We start from the raw sequence: 6,486 nt of genomic DNA on the forward strand, positions 1-6,486 counted from the left end.
AGGGTAACGAGCTTAACAGGAAAGTCATTCGAAAAATATTGGTTACTCTTTTAAGCATACTTCGAAGTTCTTGACGGTTTCTGTAAGTTGAATGTGTGACTGCGCCGCCTTGAAATACCGGTGAGGCCTTGGGTATCAAAGCTCCACCGAGCTTTCCTCGCCTCTATTCAACTTACATTAACTCGGATTGATTCCAGAGGGGTTTGCTTAAATTGTAACGAATTCCCGTTCGAAGGATTAGAAGCTGGTCTAGAAACAATCTAAGTGGAGCCATCATGCTTTTTTTTTTGTTATAAATCAATAGGTTTGATTTGGTTGAGTCGGCCTTGATATGTGTTTGCTTACCCTCCCAATTTAGAAAATTATATTGTATGCCTGAACGTAAAAGAGACGCACTAGGTAGATTTGTTAAAGAGAAACCTAGTAGTTCGAAGCGTCTTGATTACCTTAATCTAGAGAGTCCGACTTTTGAAGAGTCTGTTTTTGAACGTCCTTTGACTAAGGAGAGAATCCATGTTGCTCCGATAGCGCCAGAAATGGCAACTTTGAAATCTTTGTTGAATCCAACTAGGATTACTCGTCCCTCATGTATCAGGTTAGCTGAGACGGAAGCAACTTATGAACTTAAACCTGGGACCTTACAGCTTCTCCCAATCTTTTTAGGGAAAGAAAATGAAAACCCCTATTTCCATGTTAGGGACTTTGAGGAAATTTAAAGTACCCTCGGGATTAGAAACCTAGATGATGCTTTGAAACTTAGGTTATTCCCCTTTTTCCTGAAAGATAAAGCTAAATCGTGGCTATATAGTTTGGCTTCCGGGTCATTCGAAACGTATGAACAACTTACATATGCCTTTTTGAACAAGTTTTTCCCTAGGCACAAAACATCGTCTATTAGGACGCAAATCTGCACGTTTTCTCAACATGAGGGAGAAACTTTGTATAGGTATTTGGAAAGGTTCAATGATTTATTAGCCCAATGTCCTCATCATGGTTTAGAGAAGGTTAGGTTAGTTCAGATCCTTTATGAGGGTTTAGATTATCCCACCACAACCACAGTAGAATCTATGTGTACTGGTGGATTTGAGAACCAAACAGTTGATGACGCGATGACATATTTGCATGAAGTCGCCGAAAAACCCAACAATGGGAAAGTAGTAGGGGACCCCAGAAAACAATTCTTCTTAGCAGAGGAAACGTTAATAGGGTAGAAGGAGGCTATGAATCAGATGCCAAAATTGCTGCTATAGCGAAAAGGTTAGAAGCTTTAGAAGTGGGTAACACTAGTGGTAGATTGGAGCCTTTTGGGAAGGCCAGAATAATGAAGAGCAAGCCAATGCTCTATATAATAACACTAGGTTTGATAATCGTCAGAAGTTTGACCCATATTCAGAAACCTATAATCCTGGTTGGAGGAACCATCCGAACTTTTCATGGTCTAAGGGCCAGAGTCAGGGTCAGTCTAATAATTCTAATGCTCCCCCAGGTTTTGGCTACACTAGGAATACATCAGGCCCAGAAAATAAAACGACTAGCTTAGAGGAATCTATTAAGATGTTAGCAAAAACTCAGGAAATGTTAGCACAGAGCCATGTTAGTTTTCAACAGGAAACCAAGCAGAATTTTCAAACTAATGCTCAGAGCCTTGCTAAGTTAGAACTTCAAGTCGGCCAAATAGCTAAGACCTTAAGTGAGAGAGATAATGGTAGGTTCCCTAGTCAGACTAATCCCAATCCTAGAGGAGTTCATGAAGTAGGTACAAAACCATCGAATCAATTGAATGCTATTAGAACCCTTAGGAGTGGTAGAATAGTAGACAATCAGGTAACCATGCCCGATAGTGAACATACTGTAGTTCACCCCTCAGGACCACTAGCTAGGAAACTGATAAAATTTCTGATGATGCCAACTCAGTTCCTGAGAGGTCTGATTCTGTGCCTAGAGCCCCATTTCCTCAGCTATTAGTACCAACAAAGAAGGAATCGAACTTTAATGACATATTGGAGGTTTTTAAGCAAGTTACCATAAACCTTCCTTTATTAGATGCAATTAGGAAATTCCTGCTTATGCCAAGTTCCTTAAGGATATGTGTACGCGAAAGCGAAAACTTAGCGTCCATAAGAAAGCCTTTTTAGCTAGTCACGTAAGTTCAATTATTCAAACACCACAACTCCAAAGTACAAAGACCCAGGTTCCTACCATTGCTTGTACAATAGGTAACCCGGGTAGAAAAACTTTACTTGACTTAGGAGCCAGTGTGAACTACTTCCACCATGTGTACTTACAGCTAGGACTTGGTGAAATGAAACCTACTCAGATACACTGCAGTTAGCTGATAGGTCTGTTAAAATTCCTCGAGGTGTTATTGAGGATGTCCTTATTGAGGTCGACAAGTTTATCTATCCAGTGGATTTCGTGGTCCTAGATACCAACCTGTCCCTGACCCAGAGAACCAGATACCTGTGATTTTAGGTCGCCCATTTTTAGCTACGTCTAATGCGATCATTAACTGTCGAAATGGTGTGATGAATTTATCTTTTGGTAATATGACTATGAGATGAACATTTTTAATGTCAGTAAGCTACCTTATGAGCTAGATGACACATGTGTTGAAGAGGTGAACATGATAGAAGCCTTAGTTCAGAGTCATTACCAAACATTTTTTGAAGACCCATTAGAAAGTTGTCTATCCCATTTTGGTTTAGATTTTGATGACGATAGCACTATTGAACAGTGAATGCTCTATTAGATTTACCCCTGTTAGACACTGATAGATGGAAAGCTAGGTTCGAACCGTTACCAGTTTCTGAGACTACCCTAATTCCTTCTTTAGAAGAGCCCCCAAAGTTGGACCTTAAACCACTACCCGATACTCTAAAGTATGTGTTTTTAGGCCCATCTGAGACTTTACCTGTGATTGTAGCTTCCGATTTGGATAGTGATCAGGAAAGTAGGCTAGTAAATGTACTTCAAGACAATAAGGAAGCTTTAGGGTGGACTATAGCAGACATTAAGGGTATAAGTCCTACTGTGTGTATGCATCAGATTCATTTAGAGGAAGACTCCAAACCTTCTAGGGAGATGCAACGTCGACTGAACCCTAACATGAAAGAGGTAGTTCGAAAAGAGGTGCTTAAGTTGTTAGATGCGGGTATTATTTACCCAATTTCAGACAGTAAGTGGGTCAGCCCTGTTCAGGTTGTCCCCAAGAAATCAGGTATCACTGTAGTCCAGAATGATAATAATGAATTAATCCCAACCCGAGTGACCACGGGATGGCGTGTGTGTATTGACTATAGGAAATTGAACAAGGTCACAAGGAAGGATCACTTTCCCCTTCCTTTTATCGACCAAATGCTAGAGCGATTAGCTGGACATAGTCACTATTGCTTCTTAGATGGCTACTCCGGTTATAATCAGATCGTTATTGCCCCAGAAGACCAAGAGAAAACCACTTTTACCTGTCCCTTTGGTACCTTTGCGTATAGACGCATGCCTTTCGGGTTATGTAATGCCCCTGCGACTTTTCAGCGTTGTATGATGAGCATATTTTCTGATATGGTAGAACGGTTTTTAGAGGTCTTTATGGATGATTTTTCAGTGTTTGGTTCATCTTTTGATGAGTGCTTGCATCATTTGACATTAGTGTTGACTAGGTGTAAGGAAAAAATTTAGTGCTTAATTGGGAAAAATGCCATTTCATGGTTGAATCAGGAATTGTCTTAGGGCACATCGTTTCTTCAAAGGGTATAGAGGTAGACAAAGCCAAAGTTGACCTTATTAAGACTTACAGGTCCCAAAAACCGTAAAAGATATTAGGTCATTCTTAGGGCATGCAGGTTTTTACCGTCGATTCATTAAGGATTTTAGCTTGATTTCTAGACCTCTTTGCAATTTGCTTGCAAAAGATGTTAAGTTTGTCTTTGATGATGCTTGCTTAAAGGCTTTTGATAAGCTTAAAACTTTACTCACTACTGACCCGATAGTCCAGGCACCTAACTGGAACCTACCCTTTGAAATTATGTGTGATGCTTCAGATTATGCTATAGGCGTTGTGCTAGGTCAGCGATAAAACAAATTACTCCATGTGATTTACTATGCTAGCAAAACTCTGAATGATGCCCAAATGAACTATACAACTACCGAGAAGGAATTTCTAGCCATCGTGTTTGCCTTGGATAAGTTTAGATCCTATTTATTAGGTTTTAAGATCGTAATTTGTACTGATCATGCTGCTTTGAAATACCTAGAGAAAACAGTTAATCCAAACAGGAAAGACTGGTCGTCGAGGATTACTGATGCCTTATGGGCTTACCATACTGCGTTTAAGACACCCATTGGAATCTCACCTTATCGTTTAGTGTTTGGAAAGGAATGTCACCTGCCTGTTGAGTTAGATCATCGAGCCTATTGGGCTATTAAGAACTTAAACTTTTCACTTGACAAGGCATGAGCTCAAAGAAAGCTCCAGCTCAATGAGTTGGACGAGATTCATAGAGATGCATACGATAGTGCTAAGGAGTATAAGAACAAAATACAACTTGTGCATGATAGGAATATTTTACGAAAGTCATTTTCTCCAGGTCAAAAAGTTCTTCTGTATGACACTCGTTTGCATTTATTCCCCGGGAAGTTGCGCTCTCGGTAGACCGGTCCTTTTGTGGTCCGTACTGTTTTTCCTCATGGCGCTATTGAGATTGAGACATCAGATGGTAGTAGTTATTCGAAGGTTAACGGCCAGCGATTGAAGCCCTTTTTAGAGCCTTTTCCTATAGGTGATGTTGAGGAGGTCCCTCTGGAGGACCCTGTTTACCTTGATTGACCATCGAGGCGATTTTGTATGTTGTATAATATTTTTGTAGGTTTTTGGTTACACTTCACCCAGGTACTATCTTTCCGACTTCTCTCTTTACTATTTCCTCATGTTACTTATATTTTTGGTACTGTTCTTTAATTAGAAACATTGAGGACAATGTTAGATTTAAGTTTGGGGGTGAGGTAGAACTTTTTGTTACCTTTTCGTTGCAATAAATAAACTCCAGAGCCTAGAAATTTATGCCTATTAAGGATGGCACTAACCAATCTAAGTGGATGGAAGCATTTTGGTTGTAGGAGTTGAGGAACCAATCTGACTAGATGGCAACGTCTAAAGAGTCTATTCATAAAAGCACAAAGCTCAGGTGTTAGAAATAACATGATAGTTTCACCATATCTCGTTGAGTCCTTTTCACTTCTGTTTTTATTTTGTTTTGTTTTTAAACTATGTTTCTCTAAGTGATTAGGTGGGGCTCACGATTCAAGTTGTTACCAATGCTAGGGTGAATTAGAGTGATTGAGATATACAAAAAAGAAGAAAAAAAAAAGAGAAAAAAACAAAAGAAAAAAAGAAAAAGAGAAACTGAGACCAGACCAACTGGAATAAATTCAATAAAGTCGACCACTGGAACCCTTGTATATGCCAGTTGTGTTGACCTAGAGTTAGGATTATCAATCACTGGTTCCCTTGTATATGCCAGTGTGTTGATATTAGTCAGACTAGTATCTCAGTCCATTAGGATAGGTTCATTTTGGCGGAGGCCTTCAGACAGATATGAGAAACACCGTTCACCTAGTAAACATCAAAACCATCTATGTTTTTCTCTATATCCATCTTGTTGATCTATCCATGTGATTAGTTTTGACTCCGGATATTGATGTCCACAGTGCGACTATCTGAGTAGAGCTCTGTCACTTATATATGAATTTTAGTATACTAGAGTGCAAACTCGTGTACAAAAATTGGAATTTCGCATCAGGGTACTTCCTCCTGTAGTCAATAAGTATGCCAACCAAGGAGATTCTTTAGTTCCTTCCAAGGTTCTGCGTAGATAGCTAGGGTATGGAGTATAAAGGTTTTGTGGGTATACCTCTGGTAAGCCCTCCGGAGACAACACTCCGCCACTAGAGACACCTAGGGGTTTAAAGGCTTATTGCATACGCTAAATGCAATCGACGATGCCTGCGACAGTGAGTTAGGATTTTATTTCTATTTTATTTTTGCTCGAGGACTAGCAAATAATAGGTTTGGGGGTATTTGATAGACACATTTTTGTGTCTGATATAATCTCAATTGTATATATTGTTAGTGCTCGATTTTGTATTTATTATGGCTTTTTGTGTCTTTGTAGGTGTTTTTGGAGAAATAAGCTTTTGCGGGAAAATTGGCTCGAAAAGTGTTTTTTGTGTTCATGGGAGGACATTTGCTATTCGGACCCTCACTTTGGATAAGGGGCAACCTAATTAATAAGGGGCATCCCATTTCCGGACAGCTGCTAATCGCACCCCCTACTCTGGATAGGGGGCGACCATCTTCTACATTTGAATTATCAATTTTGGCGGGAATTATTTTTATAGCGGAGCATATTTTAGGGTTTGATTTTGGAACGATTATGGAGAGATTCAACCGCTGAATTCTCTTGGGTTAGGCTTCAGTTGACAAAACAGGGC

General features: G+C 39.7%; 1 pseudogene; it reads right to left on the bottom strand.

Annotated features, from left to right (window-relative positions):
• Window positions 1–897: 897 nt before the first annotated feature.
• LOC113307140 lies at window positions 898–997 on the bottom strand (annotated as a pseudogene).
• Window positions 998–6,486: the final 5,489 nt, after the last annotated feature.

Source organism: Papaver somniferum, chromosome 8 (genome assembly GCF_003573695.1).
Source record: "Papaver somniferum cultivar HN1 chromosome 8, ASM357369v1, whole genome shotgun sequence".
Lineage (NCBI taxonomy): Eukaryota > Viridiplantae > Streptophyta > Magnoliopsida > Ranunculales > Papaveraceae > Papaver > Papaver somniferum.